Below are 25248 nucleotides of genomic sequence, written 5' to 3'. Positions count from 1 at the left end.
GGAGGGAGCCAAACCATAAGAGACTCTTAAAAAACTGTTTGTTTTTTTTTTAAACCAAAAGATACAACATACCTACAGATGGGTAGTAAGTGTTCAAAGAACTATTGCTGTGTATTGAAAATTAAATAATTAAATTAAAATTGATTAAAATCTTACAAAATACCTCCTATCACATCATTGATGCTGCATTTTAGAGCTGTTCAACTAGCTGTGGTATTTCTAAGATGTATATTATTTTCAGTCAGATTTGCCCAATTCTAACAGTAACCTTTTCTCTGGAGAGTGATGATGGTGCAGCTCTACTTCCTGGTGTCTATAACCTAAAATTCAATGCACATCCCAGTTACTCTTGGAATAAGTGTCATCTGTTTCTTGGGGTAGATAGAGACCAACTGTATCTCAACATTTCTGTACCTTTATCTAAAAATACAGGGTATCAGTGGCTCAGTGTATATGTTTTAGTAAAATGTAAGTGCATTTGAAAGAACCAACGGGAAGAAAATACACATTCATTTAGAATTATATAGATTTAGCTATTTGGTTAGTGCTTTTACTTAGAACTTTGTTGGTTATTTATTTTAGTTGTATTTCAATGAGTTCTCAAAATAAAATTGATCTCTAAAAAACACAAAACACTACACTGTACTATCCAATTATATAATATTATATAACATATTGATATATGCAGAAGTCCATTCTGGAAAAGGGGAGGTGGTATTCCTTGGTAATGTATAAATTTAGGTTTGATGTTAATTCTTTCAAAAGGCTAATCCGTTATTTTCTGCCCGATACAACCAAGAAGTATGGTTAAGAAAAGTCAAAGAATATGTACTAGGTATACAATTTTTAGAATAAAATATTACCTGAGGGATAAAAAATAATTTTTATAAAATATAATTTTCTCTAAGGCAATAAGTTTTTTTAGTTTAGTGTTTTTTCTCCTTAGGTCTTTTCAGAATTCTCTTATTGTGTATGTCCATTAAACAATTACTACAACGGAAATAATGCTGAATAAATACACCAAAATAAAAACAGCATCAGTGAAGAATTATAATTACCTGTCAAGTAATATAAAAAATACAGTTATATCTCATTGCATTGTGCTTCACTGTATTGTGCTTTGCAGATTCTGTGCTATTGACAAATTGAAGATTTGTGGCAATGCTGAGTTAAGCAAGTCAATCTGTGACTTTTTCCAACAGCATTTGTTCATTTCAAATCTGTGTCTTACATTTTAGTAATTCTCACAATATTTCAAACTTTCATTATTATATCTGTTATAGTGATCTATGCCCAGTGATTCTGATGTGACTAATAATTGTTTTGGCACCATGAACGACACCCGTATAAGATGATGGCTTAATTGATAACTGTGTGTTTTGACTGTTCCACCGAGTGGCCATTCCCTCTCTGTCTCCTTTTCCTCAGGCCTGCCTTTTACCTGAGATAGAACAATACTGAAATTAGGCCAACTAAAAACCCTACAATGATTTGTTGTGATGCACACCAGATACTATATGGAAGTGTTGAATCACTGTATTATAGACCTGAAACTGATATTATACTGGATGTTAACTAACTGGAATTTAAATAAAAACTTAACAAACACACAAAAAACCCTGCAATGACCTCTAAGTGTTCAAGTGAAAGGAAGAGTTGCATGTCTCACTTTAAATCAAAGCAAGAAATGATTAAGTTTAGTGACAAAGCCTTGTTTTCTTGGGCCAAACAATTATCCAAGACGTGAATACAAAGAAACAGTTCTTGAAGGGAATGAAAGTGCCACTCTCTCAAACACATGGGGATAAGAAAGCAAAATAGCCTTACTGTTGATATAGAGAAAGTCTTAGTGTCTGGACAAAAAAAATCAAACCAGCCACAACATTACTTTAAGCCAAAGCCTAACCCAGAGCAAGGCCCTAACTCTTCAATTCTACGAGGGCTGAGGGAGGTGAGGAACCTGCAGAGGACAAGGTGAAGCTAACAGAGGTTGGATCATGAGGTATAAATACAAAAGCCATTTCCAAACACAAAAGCCTGCAAGGTGAAAGGCCAGGTGATGACGTAGAATCTGCAGCACATTCCAGAACTAACTAAGATAAGTCATGAAGAAGGCTACACTCAACAAAAAATTTTCAGTGGAGATGGAGTAGGCTTCTACTGGAAGAAGATACTAGGAGTTTTATATCTAAAGGAGAAGTCAAAGCCTGCCTTCCAAAGCTTCAAATGACTCTCTTGTCAGGGACAAATGCGTCTGAAGACTTCAAGTTGAGACCAGTGCTCCTGTACCCTTCCAAAATTCCTAGGGCCCTAAAGAATTATGTTCAATCCACTCTGCAAATGCTCTACAAATTGAAAAACAAAGCCTGGAGGGTAGCGTATCTGTTTACAACATGGTTTAGTGACTATTTTAAGTCCCCCGTTGAGAACTATTGCTCACGAAAAGATTATTTTCAAAGTATTACTACTCACTGCCAATACACTTGGTCATCCAAGTGCTCTGATGAAGATTAATGTTGTTTTCATGCCTGATCCATTCTGCAGTCCATGGATCAATGAGTAATTCTGACTTTCAGGTAGAAATACATTTCATAAGGCTAGGTGCCGTAGACAGTGATTCTTCTGATGGATCTGGGCAAAATAAAATGAAAACCCGGAAAGGATTCACTATTCTAAATACCATTAAGAACATTCACGATTCATGAGATGAGGTCCAAATATCAACATAAACAGGAGCTTGGAAGAAGTGGCTTCCAACCCTCATGGATGACTTTGAGAGGTACCTGACTACAGTGGAGGAAGAAACTGCAGATGTGGTGGAAAGCGCAAGAGAACGAGGATTAGATCAGGGACTGAATCCGGGCAATCTCAAGATCAAACCTGAACGAATGAGGGGTTGCTTCTTACGCTTATGGATGAACAAAGAAAGTGGTTTCCTGAGATGGAATCTATTCCTGGTAAAGATGCTGTGAAGATTGTTGAAATGACAACAAAAGAGTTAGACTATTACATAAACTTAGTTGATAAGCAGCAGCAGGGTTTGTGAGGATCGACTCCAATTGTGAGAGAAGTTTTACTGCGGATAAAGTGCTGTCAAACAGCATGGCATGCTACAGAGAAATCATTTGTGAAAGGAAGAGTCAACTGATGCAACAAACTTCAGTGTTGTCTTATTTTAAGAAACTGCCACAGCTACCCTAACCTTCAGCAACCACCACCGGGAGCAGTCAGCAGTCATCAACCTCTATGACTCTTCACCACCAAAAAGATCACAACTCACTGTAAGCTCAGGCGATGTTTAGCATATTTTAGCAAAAAAGTATTTTTTCCTTGGGGTATGTACCTTGTTCTCTTAGACATAATGTTGGTGCACACTTAATAGACTACAGTATAATAGTTTAAACATAACTTTTATATGCACTGGGAAACCAAAAAAAAGTTATTTGATTCACTTCTTAAAAATATTTGCTTTATGTGGTGGTCTAGAACAGAACCTGCAATATATCTGAGGGGTGCCTATATATGTTATAGAAAATATGTACCACAAGAGTATAAGTATTAGTGTTCATTGAACCAATCCTACTCTAAGTAAAATGTGGAACCATATATTGATAAATGCTAACATCCAATTTTTTTTTGTTTTTTTCCCAATTTTGTTTTTATTTTAGAGCTCTAACTAGAAATTATATTGATGCGGTGTTATTTTGCTTTATTTTTTAAATGAAGAGTACTATCATTCAGAGAGTAAAAATTCTTGTATATGTTAAATCAGAATTTTGGATGAATTAGAGGTGGTAATACTAGATAATCAAGAGCAAATTATTTCATGATATAAAGAATTACTTGTTTGCTTACTGTCATTTTTATTGAGGTTAATATTTCATGTTTCCTTGAGGCTAGTGAAAATCTTTAGTCCTTACTGAGATTCCTATTTAGAGGGGAGATACACAACATATTAACTGCTGTGTACTATAAGTGTTATAAGAGATGACAGCAGACCAGGGGGATTTACTTTGCCTAAGGATTGTGGTGGAGATTTTATAGTTCTAACAACAGTTATGACTACAAAATAGAAAATGTATTATAAGAAGAAGATGAAAGGAACTCTAGGGACCACCACCACTGAAGGAAAGACTAAGGAAGGGACTAGGGAAAGGAAGCACATAGATGTAGGAAGACAGCAGGAGAGAGCACAAGCCTGGCTATGCCTGACTGGCCAGCAGGAGACCTCCTCGTATAGCTTGTCTGGGAAAAGGCACAAATGCTATCACTATTTAGATCATGCATTGCTTTTCATCTCATATTAAAGCAACGTTCTTTCTTAGAATATTCTATTTCTACAAATCCTAGTTAGACATGAAGGTGAGAAGGTGAGATTAATGTGCCTTTGAAAAGAAGTGAGAACTTAGCTAAGTCTCTGCAATAAAACAAACACAAATCACAGAGGAAATGGTCTTTCAAGCAATAACATTTTTTTTTTTTTGGTAAAGCAATAGAAATTCTGTACCTATATCAAAGCCACTAACTATTTTGTAAAGCAAATGGAATAACAAAAGGGTGAGAGAAAAGGTTGTTAAGAACACATAAAAATCTGTTATTTAAAGCTATTTTTATCATCTCAAGAAATTCAATGTTGTTTTCTTAAAGATGAGATTAACACTATTACTTTATAAATCTTCTTTATCACAAAATACTTTTTAGAATATCCAAGCTGCAAAAAGACAAGTATAGAGTTTGCTTTAAAAAACTTCATTTTTGGGGTGGTGCCTGGGTGGCTAAGTTCGTTTTCATTCAGATAGTGATATCAGAGTCTATGAGATTGAGCCCTGCATCGGGCTCTGAGCTGACAGCACAGAGCCTGCTTGGGATTCTCTCTCTCCCTTTCTCTCTGCCCCTCCTCCACTCTCTCATGCGGGCACTCTGTCTCTTTCCCAAATTAAACGAATAAATGTTTAAAAAAAAAAAAAAAAACTTCATTTTCTCTTAAACGTCACAGACCTGTTTTTTTTTTTTTAAGATCACAAAACCTTTCAGTAGCCATTACATTAAAGTAGTAGTACTAGCAAAGAAGAATAACAATGTACTCTGAGAGATTAAGCAAACTATCCTAGATTTGAAACTTTTACAGCCTTTGTCTAAAATGGTAAATGTTGATCCATTTTCAAGTATTAAAAATATCCTGAAATATCTTGGTTCCCTAGGCATTCTGAGAATTCTACAAACAAAATAGAAAATCGTTTCCCTAAATGATATCGCCATTCTAAAGTAATCAAACAAATGTACACTTGCAGAGATGCTTATTTTCTCAGATCAGCAAAATGGATTTCCTAAGAGAGAAAAAGAGATGATTACGATTTTCTAAGAGGAAACATCACCTCACTGAGGTGTCACTCTGGCTAAGTCCTCTCTACTTTCCTGTGCAATATGAATTCAACATCCTACTTTGCAGTATGTTCTTTGTGATTATTTTGGTTTTCAAGGTTCTGTACAGTATTCCTGGCTTCTTAAAGGAATTAGGACCTTCTTCATCTTAGTTTTTCACACATATATAAGGTCTACAAAGCATTTATTAGGATCAAATAACTTATAAGACCCAGTGTTCCCTTAGTTAATACCAAAGAAGTCTTCAGCCTTCTTGGATCAAGATGTCTATCAGCATTCACATTAACGTAAATGCACTTACTTGTGTTGGCCTGAAATCCAGGAAAGGACTTATTTAAATTTGGACTTTGTGCTTTATTTACAAAGAAACATACTTTCAAAATCCTGATAATATGAATAAAATGTCTGGCATGATTTTATGAGGTTAAATGAAAGATGCATTGGCAAATAGAATTAGACTTTGTGAATTTTTCAATATTTTTCTCCAATATTTCTGTCCAATATTTTTCTCTGGTTTACAGAAAGGGTTATTTTGTTCAGTAAGTTTAATAACACATAATAAAAATCTAGACAAGAATGAATTAATCTGGACTGACCTAACCATGGTTCATCACTAATAATCTAGCCCTGGGGAATTCTGGTGAAGTCTACTCAGCTAGAAATGTGAGAGAAATTAACTAGAGTAGCAGAGACCATTTGCTATTATTCCCTTGCCTCACAGAAGGGGATAACAATAAGAGAAATACAATAATATAATAGGTATATAAGTAATATAATATTAAATAGTGATAGATGCTAAGAAGATAATAGGCATGGTGATATATTGGAGGAGTCTCCTTTAAAAATGGTAGAAAGATGTCAGCAGTGAAAAGAGAATGCCTCACAAAGAAAGTGACTCCTGACATGAAACTAAAATGATGAAAATCTAGGAAGAGAGTTAAAAGAGGTCTCTTGAGTATTCAAAGCCCTAATTACAGTATGCTAAGGAAAAGATCGAAAATGAGGAAGTGGAGAAAGTGAATTCAGACCATTTTTGAGGGGGAATGAAAAGCAAAGAAAAGGGATTTCAGATGAGAGTCTGGAGTCCAGTGTTGGAGTATTAATCAGGGGGCAGGGCCAGTCTACACACAGGTTATGAGCTAGAGAATGGAAAAGAAAGGAGGACACTTAACATAGGGCCAATAGTTGAGGGGACAAAGCTGAGATCCAGAGATGAGCTGTGCATTCTCAGTGAGGTGGCGATTGAAAAACTAGTGACAATGACAGAAGATGAGCCAAGCTAGGCTCCAGAAAGTGACAGACACAGGTTAGAGTTAGCCTAATCCCATGAGAATCACTCTTAGTCCTATTACTCTAGTATTCTGACTCACATCAGCATATGCAAAACTGAAAGGGGCTGTGTTGTGGTTCAAGTCCACAGGTACCTGGCTTGGGGACATGTGGCAAAAAGACCCGCTTCCTTCCTGCACAGAAAACTTCTGCAGAAGCTCCATGACCACAAACTTGCTCCATATGGATTTCACTGTGTGGGACCTAGAATGTATGTTTGTATGTACCACCATCTTCTTGCCGACCACAATAGTCTTCGCCCTCTTTCAGTGAGGTTTTATTATTTATTTTCTAAAACTGGGAGTGGAAACAGGAGGGCATCTGTTAGACATGGCATCTTACTGGATAGACAGGAAAGGCTAAAGAAAATGTGACCTCTGCTAATATTCATGAGAACAGAGAAAGAAAAGAAGATGTTAAGGGAGAGTACAATGCATAAGGTAATTATTTTAAATTGGTGTTGGTTAAATTAAGGGTAGAAATAAAATCTATTAATGGAACGCCCTGTTTTATGTCTTGTAAGGGAGAAATATTGTCTGAAAGATAACCAGGTGACCCCACTACATGCCTGTATACTCAGGACGCTAAAAGGGAGGGAGTTTGAACAACTTAAAAATGGCCTCAAGAAGTGAGAAGCATGGAGGTAAGTTGTGCAACAAAGCTTTTTAAGATCTGAGTTTTACCAAAAGTAGAAAAAGGACTCTCAAACTGCACAAATGCTTGAGGACATTAGAAAGTTAGTTCAAGTCCAAGTATTGAGAACTTCTTTTCTCCAGTCCAGATTCTGCCACTAAATTGTCTGATGATACAGCTCGAAAGAGAACCCAGTTTTACATTGGAAATGATATATCTGATATAGTTGTTTTTTAAATATCATATTGGACAGTTTTATACTACTACTCACATAAACACTGGATATAATGCAGAGATGTAAGCACATAGACTGGAAGGAAATAGCAAATTATTTATCTCACGCACTAATTTGATTCCTTAAAATCAAAATGTAAAATGAACATCCAATTTCCGCTCAGCCCTGGCCCATGTATTCCCTGTTATAGGACATATGAATATAAAACAAATGCCTCCTGGAAAGTAAGCTGGATAATTTGGGAAATTTCTTTTAATTTCTGATTATGGAGCTGGTACTTGGTACAGTTAAGTAGCAATAATCAACAGTCATATAACCATAAAAATTGAATCTTGGTTCCAAAACCTCTTAACCTGCTCAATGGGAATAGCTTATATTCTAGGAGGAGTGGTAAATCATGTTGGTGTCACTGTTCATTAAGTGCTGATCATGTTAGATTTAACATTACAGCTGTCTGTTATTTGTTCAGACAAGGGATGGGGGACAAGCAACTAAATGAAGTCTCAGATTTATGTGCCAAGTTGCAATCCCAGCCTGGCCATTCTATTCTGTGCGTCCAAGGGCAAGTCACTTAGCCTTTCTCTGCCCCAGTTTCCTCAGCTCTCAAATGAGTATTACACTGACTTGCATAAGAGCAATATGGGAGTAGGAAAGTAGGATGTTAGAGTGCCATTTTCATTTTAAATGGTAAAAATACTCATTTTAAAACTTTATTTTCTACCTCCTTAGCTAGTGATCACCTACATAAGGGCTATATGAGTATTTATATTGGAATTAATTTTCAAAGATATGATCGAAATCTCATTTAAAAATAAAAATGGTTGAAGTGTTCAAATTATATGTTTTGAATTTTACAAAGCAGAAAGGCATTTTATTTTCTGTTCCCAGAAAATGAGTCTCTAAACAGCTACTAATGTTGAGAGAGATTGAAAACAATACAGTAAAGTCCACTTACCATGGCAATTTAAATGTCTCCCTGTCTATGACACTTAATTCTCAAAGGCATTTTCCAACAAGGTGGTAGTTAAATTTTGCCATTTAAGAAAAATGTCCATTTTAAATGGCTTTTTTTTCCCAGTTGGTTTATGGAAAATGCTGTAGTCAGTTTTTACAGCCTGGAAAAGAAGCGGCCAGCAACTGAATTTCAAGAATGATGAAAGATATGGGAGTCCAATGGGCTGCCTCTTGAGATAGGAAATAGAATAGCATTCTAGCCAAGCCTGACAAAACAAAGAAACCTGAATAGGCATTAAAAAAGAAACACATTCCCAGATGAATAAAAGTTCTATAAAAATGTGGACATGTAAAGAGAGAATTTTCAGTGACCCAATAGCCATTCCTAGCTTTGTTGACGTAGTTTATGCGTCCCCAAATTATATGCTTTTGTATAGGAAAAGTTCTTCATATCTAATTGGCTGAAAAGTCAATTCACAGCTTTTGGCAATTCACAGCTTTTGAGGCATAGACTTAGATTTAGGTTGCTAACACTGAAGTAACTCATTTCTCTGATCCCCTCATGTGCTAATAATAATAAACAATAATAATAAAAACTTAGCCATTAAAACAATTGTGAAGGAGGTTGACAAGTCTTTTGCTCACTGACAGATACATCAACACTAAGAGCTAGAACAACAGACAGTCATGAGCACCAATGACATTAAGATTTACAAGCATGACGGGGCCACTGGCAAGCACCACCACACATACGGCAGGAGAAAGAGGAAAATCTTGAAGGAAAACTTCACCAGAAACACAGCTGGGGGCTTTAGGTGGGAAAGCGGAGAGCCCACACTAATTAAATCAATAAGGAAACCATGGTTTAAAGAATACTAAGAGAATCAGAGAAAGATTAAGGGTTACTGACTTGTATTTTAACAACACGTAGAAAAACAAAACGAGCATTAAGAAGATAAAGTAGGGCCTCCGTGGCCTTGTTGATTCATTGGAAAACACCAGGGTTTATGAACCATCTCGCAAACAAATTTCAAAGTACTCCATTGAAAGTCTTTTTTCCCCACTTGGACAACTTTAGTTACATTTTACCAGATTCAAGTATATAAATTTTAGTCAAACTTCTTTTGATATAAAATTTTCCAACTCTTAAGAAAAGTGTTCTGCTTGGGGTTTTCTCACTTTTGGAGATAAGGAAAAGAAGACATTCATAACAAGTATGTTTTGTTTTAGAATGTTCTGCTTTAAATGTATCCAATACAGATGACCTTTTAAAGATCGATATAATCTAACCAACACAAGTTTTTTATTCCTGGCATAACTTAATCTTGACTGCCTAGATAAAGACAAAGCAGTTGGGCCAATAATTGGGCTTCAACTCTGTGAATTGCTGAATTTTTAAAAGGAAAATAAATGGTAAGACACACTTTTGATGTACCAAGCTGGGGGCAGAGAGGAAATGCAGACCAGCTCAACATCCAAAGACAAGGAGGGACATAAACAGAAGCCTGGAACATCATCATGAAGTGGTGCCAATATGAGAAGGTATCTCCATCAGTGCTGGATGGGTGACCCACTGAGGCCTGCCCCTGATCTTACAACTCTCTCCCTGGTGAATCTCAGGAGAACATAGGCCAGAAGAGCTGAATGCTTCATCCACCATTGCTCAGACTAGCCTTGGACGGGCACATGTATAGGTCATGAATATAAGATGACTTTCCACCACAGGTGGAAAATGAAGAGAGAAGTGAACTAGTGGCACTATCTCCTTTGGTTTACGTACTACAAACCAGCCTTTTTCTAGTAATAGTGTTAAGAAACTAAGGTTATTGACTAGCTATTGTTACCTGAGGAGCCTGATGGAGGATATACGTTGCACTCTCTTTTCTGTTGTTTTATGGTTGTTTCTTGTCTCAGCTTATGAGGAAGTAGCAGAATATGCCACCCCAAAATGGTATACTTTGACATACTGATTATTTTTAGCTGTAGGCACTTGAAAATAGCCAGTACAGGAGGATTTCTCCAAACACCTCTCATCTGCCTAAAGAGAGATCCTCCAGAAGAAACTCCCTTGTCATTGATGCCATCCCCAGGTATTTCATAAACCTGGGAAGATTGACTCTTGTTATAGGAGAGAAGAGAAGTCAACATCATACCCAGACACCTTGGTCACAAGCTATCACATCTCCCATCTATTCTTCTAAGGGCCCATTCATCTTTCCTAAAAATAATTTCCTCTCCCCTAAGAGACCTACATTCCACTCCCCTTTCCCTACTAAGATGGTACTTTAGTCTCAATTCTAAGCTGTCTCTTTGGGTTACTCATTATTCTATGGATATCACCCACATATGCATGAGGTATACAAGTTAATAAACATCTGGGTTTTTTGTTTTTTTCATTTTTGTTGCTTTTAATCTTTTATTACAGGATCCTTAACCAAGAACACATAGGGTAGAGGAAAACTTATTTTTCTTCCTTTACACTCACAGTAAGATTATAAACTCCTTTGCTTATATTTTTTATAGTTACCTTAGCATCAAACACCATAAGGTTTGCTATAAATCATACAAAAAGATTAATAGGCACTCTACTTAAAACTTACTCCATGCTAGGCATTGTGCTGGTGGTTTGTTGATAAAGCTAAAACCAAATTAACTTTTATTTTAACTCAGAAAAGAGGGCACTTTGGGAATCATAATGGTACCATTTAGTACATTACTGTTACATCCATGAACTTCATTAAATAATTCAATAAATATTTGTTGACTCTATGGATGCATGAATATATACAGAAATCATATAATTCAGACAGTTACCTATTTACCTAAGTTACCTAGTTACCTATTTAGGGAGCACAGTGAGAGTGGAATTATATTTAATTCAAAATAATATCATACAATGCCATATATATGTATATATATATACACACATACATATACATATATATTGTGTATATATACACATACATATACATATATATTGTGTATATATACATATATATAATATATATATATTCTTTTTTTCCATTTGGGAATTGGAAAAGTTGCAGCCATTTCATGCCCTTGATTGGACTAGATGATATCATGTGGCTGGTAATGGTGGCTTTTTGAAATAACATTCTTCAAAGACATATCTCTAATTTTAACTCCATCATTGTGCCCCTGATTCTATTGATCATGGCACAATATTTTAAGTCATTATAGCTAAAAATAAATAAATAAATAAAAATACATTAAAAAGATAAAATCTATTGATGCTTAGATCCCATGATTCTTTTGGGGGGGGCATGTAGTTCCACTTTTATATCTCACATTTTTCACATATATCTGTATCAGTTCTCATTGCCAGCATTTCTCACGTCATGACAAGATTAAAGTTTTCCAACTTCTGCCTTAATTCTTGCCTCTAATGCTTAGTTTTGAGGAACATATCCCCAAAGCATAACGGTCAATTTATTTATATATCTAACAAAAATTAATTTAACACTGTCTACACACAAGGCATCTTTCTAGAATCTAACCATGCAGCAGGGAAGATAAACACAAATTCCTGCCTTCATGGGATTTATGTTCTCGAGCTGCGCACAAAGAACAAGCAAAAATAAATAAAACATACAGTAAATGAGAGAGTAGCAAGCAGCTAAATACTGCAAGAAAGGAGGATAATGAAAACGTATGCTGCCATTTAGAAAAGGTAACCTGTTAAAGCCTCATTGGAAACACAACTTTTTTAAAAGTTTATTTATTTATTTTGAGAAAGAGACAGAGCCTGTGAGCAGGGCAGGGGCAGAGCGAGAGGGAGAGAGAATCCAAAACAAGCTCCACACCATCAGTTCAGAGCCCAAGTGGGGCTCTAACCTATGAACCGTGAGATCATGACCTGAGCCAACATCAAGAGTCGAAAGCTCCACCAACTGAGCCCCAGAAAACCAAATACTGAGTCATGTCCACAAGAACATGAAGAGGGGAGCTATGTCTCCATCAAGGTAAGAGCATTTCAGAGAGGAAAGAACTTGACTGTCATGTTCTGGGTCTAGCAGTGGGGGCAGGAGTAGAGAGATTGAATGTCAAGTGAAGACAGAGAAATAGGAGAGGCAGAGTTCCACAGAGCATTGGAGAGTTTGTTTTCTATTCAAATCTCATTTTTTTTCTGAGCCAGGCATTCTGTAACTATGTCATATGAAATAGCATGGTTTACCCCTCTATCTTCATTATTTCCCTCTCCCTGGTCCATGTGTCTGCACAGAACCTTTCTCCACTTAGTAGTAAATTATTTTTTTTAACGTTTATTTATTTTTGAGACAGAGAGAGACAGAGCATGAACGGGGGAGGGTCAGAGAGAAGGAGACACAGAATCTGAAACAGGCTCCAGGCTCTGAGCTATCAGCACAGAGCCTGACGCGGGGCTCCAACTCATGCACCGCGAGATCATGACCTGAGCCGAAGTCGGCCGCTTAACCGACTGAGCCACCCAGGCACCCCCACTTAGTAGTAAATTAAATATTCATCTGTTGTTGTTGTTGTTTTTTTGGGGGGGCACCTCCTATAGAAGAGAAGCCATAGGAGGACAGGGACTTTGAGATGTTTGTTGCTTTAATTCCTTCAAGGAGAAACATAGGTGTGCAAAGCATTTACTGAACAAACAAATATTCTGTGGCTGCCATTTGTCCAATGATAGTGTCCGGCATTCAGCAGATGTTCAAAAAGATCTGAATAAACCAATTTGTTCTTCCTTCATTTCTGAGGTGTGTGTTCTTCAAGGTCAGAGGATGACATTCATGAAGTTTTAAATTTTGACAGTGTTCTTGCCATACACTATCTATGTAACTCTAAACATGAATTTGAGTCATCTCCTTATCTACAAATCGACAGTAAATTGACCTACCTTTAAAACATATTCTAAAGATTAAATAATACAATATATAGTAATTTATGTAAAATATAAATATGTTTTGATTCTTAGAGCTTTTCCTTCCTTAACCCACTATCTGCCAGTGAATATATTTTCTGTGAAAAAATTATATCATTTTGGAATTTATGAAGAAATCGATATATTTGCTTTTACTGATTAAAAGCATCAGTAAACTGATAAAAAAATGGATATTATAAATTTGGAAACATAACTTAATACCCCAATTTGTTTTAGAAAACAAGGGAAAAAATAGTAATTTGAATAACATAAGAGGCTATGTTTAGAACCCACTTACTTTCAACCCCCATCTGTCTCCCAGCTTTTAAAAATTATAGTTTTTTTCCCTTCATTTTAACTTGGTAATTTGAATTGGAAAAAAAAAAAAAAAAAGAAACTTCCCATTGTTTAATATATTTGAAATGAATAGAAGTGAAACAGTGATAGAAAAATGGCTTCCTATACAGAAACAAAATAATCTTACAGAGATTAAATGAAAGAAACTAAATACTTCCTTTGCATAATAAGACCAATCCTTATCTTCTCAGGTATAAAAAAGTGGTTTAAAAAATTACTTACTGGGGTGCCTGGGTGGCTCAGTTGGTTAAGCGTCTAACTTTGGCTCAGGTCATGATCTTACAGTTCGTGAATTCACGCCCCGCATGGGAGCATGCCTTGGATCCTCTCTCTCCCTCTCTCTCTGCCCCACTCCCTTTCTCTCTCTCAAAAATAAAGATAAACATAAAAAAATAAAAAATATATATATTATTTATTGTAATAATTTTGCTGTAACCAAACCAAGAAATCACCCTTCCAAATGAAGGATTGCAAAATATGCCACACAAAATATGCCACCTTAGCATATAGATACATTGAGCTTAGGCATTTGAAAACCAGCAAATGCAGGGAGAGGCTTTTGCTGAACTCCTCTCATCTACCTAAAGAGAAGTCCTCCAAAGAGACTCCCTTGTCATAAATTCTCTCCCTGGGAGTATCATCAAGCAGGTAGGGCGGACTCCTCTAACATGTAAGGAGAACAGAAGTTGATATCACACCCAGACACACATTGCCACAAAGGATCACACCTCTCATTTATTCTTCTAAGGGCCCATTCATCTCATCTAAAAAATTTTCTCTCCTCTAAGAGGCCCATATTCCACTCCCCTTTCCTTATTACGATGGCATTTAAGTCTGAATTCTATGCCATCTTTTGGTTATTCATTTTTCCTGGTTATCTCCTATGTATAAATGAGTCATACATGTTAATAAATTTCTGCGTGTTGGGTTTTGTTGTTGTTGCTGCTGTTGTTTTGTTAATCTGTCCTTTATTACAGGGGCCTCAGCCAAGAACTCACAGGGGTAAGTGGAAAATTATCTTTGCTCCCCTACACTTACGAATACCTGTCCTTGGGGCAGGAAACCAGCTAGCTGCACAGATCTCACTGTTGTGTTCCCATCCCTGTCTCCTCTGTGTGGCAAACAAAGTGCTTTCTCCAAAGTTTGCACAGAGACTTGCTTCCAGACTCTCCCAATGTATAAGTTGTTTTCTGATTGCATTTTACAAAATTATCTTTTTAAGCTTCATTTTCTTAAGAGATCTGGAGAGCTATATTCCAGGCCAGCATACTTAATTTAGACCTCAACCTGATGATCTGAAAAGGCCTCGGCCATATTATGAATTAGTGACCTTTGCAAATTGCATTTAAGTGGTTTGAAAACACCCATTTTACAATCAAGAAACAGTAGAGATGGGGCGTTTAACTAGATGAATATAAAACAAAATTGTTTAAAAGCATGTCAATTGCTAGCTCTAAGAATAACTGAATATATTAATATCCAAGGTGATCCTTCCTATTTTATTTACTTGTTTGTTTATTCACTTATTTATTATTGTACAGAGTACTTTAGAAAAGGTAGGCTAGGATGGATAGGAAAAGAAGCAATAATAAAAATCACCTAATTATATAAAACACTTTAAAATTTGTATTTGAATGAGTGAAAATCAGCATGTCAAAATTCATTTGAAACATTATACAGATTTAATGATAAACTACAAAGTGCTTATTCACTATATTACTTCTACGGTACAGCACTAAGGTAAAATTAATGCATGTTCTAGTGCCATCTGCAGAATTTTGCATTTTCACAGTACGTTAGTGCTCCCTACGAGATACGTTTATGCCCCGTTTACATTTGGATATATTCCTAAACTAAAAGGCTAAGTGCTTCTATTTAATCTAAAAATGGGGAGCAAAATGAAGCAATTTATTTTTTTCATACTTGCCCAAATTACTTTCTATAACAAAATGAAAAAGATTCCTTTTCTGTTAAAAAAAAAGAACTGCATATTTAAACGTCGTATGATCCTTCATTCAAGGGGAAGAAAGGAAATTAATAATAATGCTAACAGCAAACAACAGCATAGATTATCCTATGCCAGACACAAGTGCCCAGTTAATTCACTTAATCCTAACTGCAACCCAGAAAACAAAGCTGTTACTATTATCCTTTTTTACAAGATAAGGAAAATGAGGCCCAGAAAGGCTAGGAAATTTCCCCAAGAGCTATTAGGAGCAAGAGTTGGTAAGGGTAAGAAATATAAGCATCTTCTGAACCCTAAACTCATTTTCTCAGCCACACCCTACACTGCCTATGGGTCAAGCACTGAGTCAGCCCTTCCATATGTTACTCTGTTCATTCATGAATGCAGTTAACTCAATCAAAGTCAATCTTACAAGTCCCATTTTAGTAATTAATAATCTGAAGCACCAAAAAGTCAACATACTCGAAGTCCCGCAAATGAGTAAAACATTGATTTTTGGATTCAGGTTTATGGATTAATATGGGAGCTTTTTGCTGCTGTTTTTATTTCCTTAACTACATCACACTACTTCCCCAGCAAATATTTACTAAATACCTATTACATGCAAAACATTTTAAATACTTTAAATATACACCACACTGTCTTTAGCACCCATAAACCAATAAAGTAAATGAATGTGCTTCTCCTAATGTGAGATTTACTACTGTCTTGAATGGCAAGTGTAATTTCAGATAGTAAAGAAATATGCCATGAAACATCTTTGATTCACATAAACAGAAATCTATTCTTGCTTATATTTGTTTCCAAGCTTTCTTAGTGCATCAGAAAGTCTTCTTTATGCTAGCAGGCATGTTAACTAATTTCTAGCCGCCCTTCCATAAAAGAAAAAAAAAGGGGGAATTAGAGATGTTTTCAGCTAAACAGTGGCTCTCCAGTTGGGATGCAATAACTGTGTTTTTTGTTGTTCTTGCTACTATGTTCAACCTTTTCTGTCAACTTCTGGCAGGAGAAAATGGCCATATCTTTCCTGTTATCTTTTGGCAAGCGAGACTGGTTTCCAACCTACTGTATCAGTTTAAATCTTTCTTTAAAAAGAGGCCTAAGTAGAGACAGGGAGTCAATTTAAAACATAATATTCAACACACAGCATATGTAGTATACGAATACAGGGAAAAATAATGAAGCTTTAAGAAGTGGCTAATGTTTAGAAGACACCATTAGTTTCTAAACACTAATGTTTAGAAAACACAACACTTTTCTTTTAGAAAAGAAGTGTCTCACTCGGTTCTCTGCAAATTAACTGGGCTAACTCTGCAAAGGTGAATTCCCTTGAACTGGAAGAAGAGAGCAGACACTGGATGCCTGCAAGGCAATTTACCAGGGGATCCATGCATGCACTGGAGGGGACGGTGGGGGAGGCACTTAGTTTTTGAAGCTCCAGGGAGCTCTGGGTCCAACAGGAACAGTCCAAGAACTTGTGGTATGTTTCATCTGAGTAAAAGATGCTCCAGGAATTTGATGGAGGGAATGTCACTCTCTAATAGCATCTCGGGTGGCTTTGCAGAAGCATTTGATGAGGGCTTTCTGTAACCTTTAAGCTTTTAAGAAATGAAGAATAGGCCAGGATGGTGGCATTTCAGGCAAAGAAAAGGCAAGGGAGCAAGAATGCAAAACCTATAAAGTGCCTGTGAGGAATCTTGAGCAGCAGAGAAAAATATGAAAGTAACTCAACAGCCAACATATCAAAAACATGATAAATGAAAATAGATATTTAAAAATAGAAGAGGAGACTCTGCAGTTATATTTATAAAAAATAACTTTGTTTTCTCAGAGTATGATAGCAGCCTTATCAGGACACTGACTCGTTTTTCTTATTTCCATTAAACTTATTTTATGCTTCAAATGGAAATAAAATCATATTAATGAGTGAAGGGTAGAAATAAAATTTTGTGAACTAGTAAAAGCAGTGTTTACCTTATCAGACACCGGTATTCATGATAAAGCTATATTCAACTTGGGTAGGGCCAATTCAAGGAAAGAAAAACAGACCACTGAAATAGAATAGAAATTCCAGAAATGGACCCAGAGGTGCAGTTCACTTGAAGTTACTGAGAACATCAAGTGTGTGGAAAATATGGTTTTCTTATAACTCTCAAAAATAGGGATTCTCAAAAACTGCTAGTGGGGGGTATGAATTGGTACCTCACTTTGGAATTTAAAAAGTATCTGTTCAACTGAAGATGTGCATGCTCGTTATCCCAGAATTTCCCTTATACCTGCTACAGAAACCCCAGAACTTAGAAAGAGTAAAACATTTTCACAGGTGCTCCTGTTACACTAGATATTTTTAAAAATGTCATAAATGCCCATTAAGACAGAAATGTATATATAAAATCAACATATTTAAAAACAGAACAACAAAGCAATTAAAATGAATTGATCTACACGTATTAACTTTCAGGAACCACAAAAAAATATAATGTTAAATGACAAAAACAAACAATACCCCACCAACATATACATATAGACGTATTCATACAAACACACAAGTTATGTTCACATGCATCATCAGCAGAAATATAAAAACCTTTCAAAGAAGCATCTAAGCCTATTTCAGGACACTTATAACCTCCCCCTTCTGCATGTGTGAACTTGGACATAAGATGTGTGCTCCAGAAAATTTCCCATTAGACAAGATGGATGACAATCTGCCTAGGGTTTGTTTTAAGCCATATGTAGCCGTATGTTGAAAATGTATTAGGCAGATAAAAGTGAAAAACAGGATGAGAGAAAAAATCTGAAAGGAGAAGAAGACTGAAATTCATAATCAAGACAAGAGCCGGGAAGACCCAGGTAGCGTACAAGGAAAGCTGTGTTGCGTAACGAGAGGACAAGAACATTTAAGGATAAGGTGGCTGAGGTAATTTTTAGGAATGGAATGTTCATTATTCACCTGCACATATAAAAAGTGGCAAAACTGAACCTGAACTAAATTTTCCTTAGGAACTTAATTGTCCCTGAGATGCATTCCAGCAGACGGTCTGCTGGAAGCAGTGAGCTGAACACTCTTGTTTAAAACCATAGGCATGCTTTCATGCACCCGTGCTTTACAATCTTTTCTGTTTGTTTGTTTGTGTAACAAATTTATAGAGCAATAGGACACAGATCAGCAATAGGACACAGAACCATCCGACTTCAGTGGAAGAACTTTTGGGTCCGAAACATGAGCAGACGCACACACCACGAGCATGGTGGTGGTCCAACACATCATCCATCATTCTCTCAGCTTTTGAGTTTGCTGATACAAATAAGACAGCAATACAGTCCTCTCAATGTAAGAAGGAGGGTGAAGGGTGAGACATGATGAATCATCCGTACTCATTAGATTACCCAGGAGAGAATTCATTTAAAGACGCATCACCATAAAAGCACCCCATGAAACTTAAGTAGCAAGGATTAACATACTTCAGATTTAACCATATTAAAAATCTCAAGTAATACTTAAAAAATGAAGTTTCAAATTGAAATGGTATATTGATTTCTTAAGATTTCCAATTGCTGGGGCACCTGAGTGGCTCAGTCGGGTGGGCATCCAACTTTGGCTCAGGTCATGATCTCGGGATCCATGAGTTTGAGCCCCACGTCGGGCTCTGTGGCTGACAGCTCAGAACCTGGAGCCTGCTTCAGATTCTGTTCTCCCTCTCTCTGATCCTCCCCCACTCACACTCTACCTCATTGTCTCTCTCAAAAATAAATAAACATTAAAAAAAAATATTTCCAATTGCCAAAAGAAATATTTCAATAAGGGCTGGATATATAATTTTTTTTTCATTTTTTTCTTGATCCAACCTTTAACATTATTAATTCCACAACTACTGTATGCACATTGAGAAATAAACATACCATTCTCAATAATAAATTGAAATGATGTTCAACATTCAACCTTCCAATCTGCCTACAATAAAATAATACAAAATGGTTTTCTGAATTTCACAAACTGGGTAAAATTCTACATATCCTGTATAGTCAAATAGGCTATGTTTTATTGAATGATCACATTGTATTCACTTATTTATTTCCAGGACCAAACTGTGCCTGACCCATGTAAATATTTAAAAAACCTCAGTGAATAAGTGAGAAAATGCATTAAAAAAGTATGATTAAAAAAAAAAAACCCAACTGCATTGAGGTATACTTGACATATAAAATTGTAAAATATTCATTGTTCATCCTAGTGATTCGATATACATACACACTGTGAAAGGACTTTCTCCCATCTACTTAATTACACATTCACACAGCCATATCATCTCATGTGTGTGCGGTGTATGTATGTGCATATTCTTTTTCGGTAAGAACATTAAAATACGATGCTCTTGCAAATTTCAACTATACAACATAGCGTAATCAACTGCACTCACCATGTTTTTACATTAGGTCCTCAGATCTTATTCATCTTATAGCTAAAAATTTGTACCCTTTTACTACATCACCCACTCTCAGCTCCTAGCAAACATCTTTCTACTCTCTGTTTCTATGAGTTAGGTATTTTTACCCTTCTGTTTCTATTTTCAGCAGAATGATCTTGATATGCACTATAGTAAAGTAAACTATGCGGCACATAAGGGGACTGGAAAATTATGACAGAGTTTCATACGTTTCCTTGCATACATTTCTTTGGTATTGGTTTACCAATACTACACTTTCAACACTGCTACCTGTTGTATTGAATTTGAGTGGCAATGGGAGAAACAATATACATTTTTGAAAAATATGTGTAGATTTGGTAACAGAGAAATGGTACAGGACTGATGACAAATAAAACTAATTTATAGTCAGTAGGTAACAGCTAGGTATGAAGTTCCACTGAGTCACCACCTGTGAGAACCCTTTCCCCAGCCACACGGAGACCTCTGGCACCCACCCTAGGGAGAGAGAGGGGTACTCTGGTGCCCACCAGTTACCAGCAGACCAGCCAGCCATAGAGCCTGCTCTCTACTCCTCTGCCTCGTCCCTTTGCCTGTGACCCCTCGAGTTTGGGCCTTACCTAAAACGTAGTATCGCGTTTTCTCTAGCCATGTGACTAAAGAACAAAAGAGAATTATTCTTCCAAAATTTCAGTGCAACGGTAACTGTATATTATTACTTCACTCAAAAACAGTTTGGGAGACTCAGAGAGAGTGAATATAATTTAGTGAGAGTTAAAATTCATATGTAGAAGTGTTAAAATGGTTGATGAATTCTTGGAGACATAGGTCCATTTTAGTAAATTCAACAATGAATAAGGAGGTAGATGATTCTAATTTTGGCAAATTTCTTCAAAGAGATTCATGAATAAATTGAATAAAATTTTGATTCATTAGCCCATAAAAGAAACAAATAGGGTTTATAAGGGTCTAGCATATTTATTAAGACTTTGTATTCAAATGGAATATGCAAAACTTAATCCTTACTAAATAATATTCCATTTGTGAATTTATTGCTGTTAAATTAACTTTTATTGCTGAACATTTTCGCATGAACTTTTTTCTTATTCTGCCACTTGCTTTATGATATAGAAAGGATACATTCTTCACATTTTGAAAAAGTTTTCTAGATTTAATACCAACAATTAAGTGATCTTTGCCTTTATTCCCACCTCTAGCAATATCATTATTTACACATAGCAAGGTCACAGAAGACATTTAAATAATTAATTTTGGTTTGTTCCCCAGCAATGGGAAGAGGAAGGGAAGTATTTAGAAACGAGGCCAACTCAACATCTTTTATTTATATGCTATTAGCTAAAATGTCAATAACCAATGCTACCAAAGTCATCTCAAATATAGAATGCTTTACTTAAATGAACCACCCCCATCAAAATACAAAAGAGTAAATGTGTATAAATATGTTTAGGCATTTAAAAAATAAAAAATTGGATGGTACATGCATTAAATTATCAAAAATGCATGTTCTCATTTGTCTTTTCCTTTTTAAAAAAAAATGTAATGTTTATTTATTTTTGAGAGAGAGAGAGACAGCATGACTTGGGGAGGGGCAGAGAGAGAAAGAGACAGAGAGACAGAGAGGTAGACACAGAATCTTAAGCAGGCCCCAGGCTCTGAGTGGCCCCCACAGAGCAAGATACGGGGCTCAAACTCATGGGCCTTGAAATCATGACCTGAGCCAAAGTTGGATGCTTAACCGACTGAGCCACCAAGGCACCCCTCATTCTTGTTTTCCTACTCCATGCTGAGCCAATGTTGCACACCCTACAACCTTAAAACTCTATCAGGCATTATGTCTGGCACATTTTTTTAAAAAGGCATAGTATGAGACTCTTGCACTGGGTATAAACTGAAGTATTTCACAGCTTTTTAACATTATTAAAGTTAGCGAAACTTAGGGAAAATCACATCAAATAGAGCACTATGAGAGTATGCAGTTTACTAAGAAAGTGGATTTCTACCAAACACTTATTTACTTCCTTCATATCCTATATATTCAGTTTTGTTCAACTGCCTCAATATGCTGTTTCTGAGGTAGTTTGATTAATGAGGATTCTGGACAAAGGAAATTAGTTGAAATTTAGGGAGTGATGAGAGAGTAGAAGAGGGTAATATAGTAAATACATGGATTTTTATACTGTAGGCACAAGAATTTTGTTATGGTTTCCTTTCTACATGTGTAGTTCAGACACAGTTCTGCATCTAGGTAGATAAATGGCTTAAAAATTCTTACAAGTTTCCCTGAATCTAAGCAGACTTTATGTATGACAGACAGTGATTTGGTTTAATACGAGTATTTTTGTTCCATTGAGCGCTGTGGTTGTGAAGTTATTTAAGGTACAGTTAACCATGAATGGTTCTGAAGCAATGCAGGTCTGTTTGGAAGAAGATTTACTCACACATAGCCTGTTTCACTAATACCCAACACAAAGACAGTATGAAGCAAAGATCCTGGAGAAGAACAGGCCTCATAAGAAATCACAAATGCACAACGTTCAGCAAAGTGTGGAAAACAAAGGCAGGAGCAGTCAAAGAGCAAAATGAATAAACTTTACGAAAAGACTATCCAGGGCAATAACTGTCAAAAACAGAAAGCTTATCTAATCTATCAGAATGTTTTTGAATACCAATACCAGAACAGGTCTTAGAATTAAAGGCTAATTTCAATTATAAATTTTCACTTACCTGAACAAGTTTCAAGACAACCAATTTTGAAGTTTAAAAAAGTTAATGGAAGGGTCCTTACAAGAGAACGACACTAAAAATTAATCTAGAAATAAGAAATTGCAAACCTACTCAGTGTATTAAAATCATTTTTATGATGATTATCTGAAGAAATATTTAGAGGATAATGGTAGTATAAATTAATAAATATACAAATAAACTGACAAATAAATGGCAGTAGAAAGAAGATTAAATTTCCCTAATCTGGGGAAGGAAACAGACATCCAAATCCAGGAGGCACGGAGAACTCCCATCAAAATCAACAAAAGCAGGCCAACACCAATACATATCTTAGTAAAATTTGCAAAACTCAGAGATAAGGAAAGAATCCCAGAGCATCAAGGGGAAAGAAATTCCTAACCTACAAGGGGAGACAAATAATGTTAACAGCAGATCTATCCACAGAAACTTGGCAGGCCAGAAGAGAGTGGCATGAAATATGATCATATTTACACAGAAAAAAAAAAAGGTAGTGCAAGGTGATTTCTCAGAAAGCAGAGTTACATTGGTCACTAAATGGATTATAATAAAATAATTAAAATTTAAAAATTGTGGAGAAATTCCTTGATAAATAATTATCTTCAGTGTTCACAAAAAATGGGCTTAAAAAAGCTGTAAGAGATGTTTAATGTGGGAATGGTGAATTGGTTACCCCACATGTGTCCATTCTGATCAATCTATAGTAGTTGCTGGGGGAGATGGATGTAAGAGATCTCCTAGGCTTTGGGGAAGAAAGGCAGAAGGACTCACTGGAGCACAATATACTCATTTTTAGCACCCTTTCTCTCTCTTATTTAAAAATGTTTACTTATTTATTTTGAGAAAGACAGAGTGTGTGCAAATGGGCGGGGGCAGAGAGAGAGGGAGAAAGCGAGAACCCCAAGCAGGCTTCCCTGCTTCCAGTGTGGAGCCCGACGCTGGGCTCAATCTCATGAATCTGAGCTGAACCTGAGCTGAAATCAAGAGTTGGACACTAAATGGACTCAGGCACCCAGGCGCCCCCACCCTTTCTCTTTTTTGAAGATGCAGCAAATTGAACGTTAACACTGTAATTTCAAAAGTCAATTCCTTTCTTGAGAATCACATCCACTGTACCATACCAGTACACATACTCTGTGAGACACTCTCCTCTACAACAGTGACATTTCAAGGCCACGAAATGAGTTATTTCATACATTTGTTACTAATTTTTTTTAAAGTACTCAGTGTGCATTGCTGACTGAATATATTAGAATCCAAGTACATAATAAACTTCCAATGCCCACAGCATGAGGCAACAGCCTCATGGATAAAAACACAGAATGAACGACACTAGTTTTTCCAGAGACAAAACAGAATGACTCAGTTCTAAGTAATGTAACTTCACAGTCCTAATAGCTGCACCATGAGTTACCATTCTTTATTAAAGACAAAAAGCAAAACATGTCCTACAATTCTCCAACCAGTCAATTATGCCAGGGCACTCGGAAAAGGGCTGAAGATCCTAAAAAACAAAGGGAAATAAGTGAACAAAAAGCAAAGCTAGACTACTTCAAAAAAAACCTTCAATTAATCAGATTTTGCTTTTCCTATCTTCTTAGAAAAGTAGTGTATATATATTTACATATACAAAAACATATACATATAAAATAATATAAAATCATATATTTTAAGGTCTATCATTTCAGATAAAACTTTCCTGAAAGTCATGAAAAACCTTTTGTGAATAATTTGTCCTTAATATTTTTCAGAGAGGAAAAATTTCAAATATTCATCACTAAGCATGCCTATCATCTATATTCAGCTACCATCTCCAAATTCTCTAGCTTTCTTTCCAAAATAATTTATATGCAAAATAATCACATAATAATTTTCAAGCCAAAATAATTATAAAATATAACCTATATCAATTAAATAATGTAGTTTAATTTATTTAGGACTTTTTTTCCTTTTAAAAACTTTATTTTTCTATTTTGAAGTATGTATACATGTAACATTTCCTAAATTATTTCTGTAACAGGCAGGGGATTAAATACAACAATGTGTTTATGTTGTTTTTCTGAACCTATTCTTTATTTTAAGGAGTTCACAACTTATTTGAATATTTAAATTTTAATATAAGGTGCAGATACAGTCCAAGTGTGGACCACAGAGCACATACATTTATGTGGCAGATGTGGGAAGAACCATCAGGTGTTAGATTTGGAGAAGGAGATAGGTTAGAAACAAGCATTGAAATTCACATGGGACTTGACTGTGGGATTTGACTTTCAGGAGGAGACGAAATGCGATCTGC

General features: G+C 35.9%; 1 protein-coding gene across 7 annotated transcripts in view; it reads right to left on the bottom strand.

Annotated features, from left to right (window-relative positions):
- SGCZ (sarcoglycan zeta) overlaps positions 1 to 25248 on the bottom strand; it is a 1128389-nt gene that overhangs the window by 497014 nt on the left and 606127 nt on the right. Inside the window, exon 1 of one of the 7 annotated variants that reach the window (XM_086703310.1) lies at positions 2473 to 3050. The exons of the other annotated variants lie outside the window; for them this stretch is intronic. The gene's annotated coding sequence lies outside the window, so the exon portion shown is untranslated. Of the gene's footprint in view, positions 1 to 2472; positions 3051 to 25248 lie in introns of those variants that run through there. 7 annotated transcript variants of the gene reach the window in all.

The sequence above is a fragment of the Puma concolor genome, chromosome B1, assembly GCF_028749965.1.
Source record: "Puma concolor isolate L17-30 chromosome B1, mPumCon1.1.hap2, whole genome shotgun sequence".
NCBI classification, from domain to species: domain Eukaryota; kingdom Metazoa; phylum Chordata; class Mammalia; order Carnivora; family Felidae; genus Puma; species Puma concolor.
Note: the sequence above shows the minus strand (reverse complement) of the source record. Positions and strands in the feature narration are given on the sequence as shown.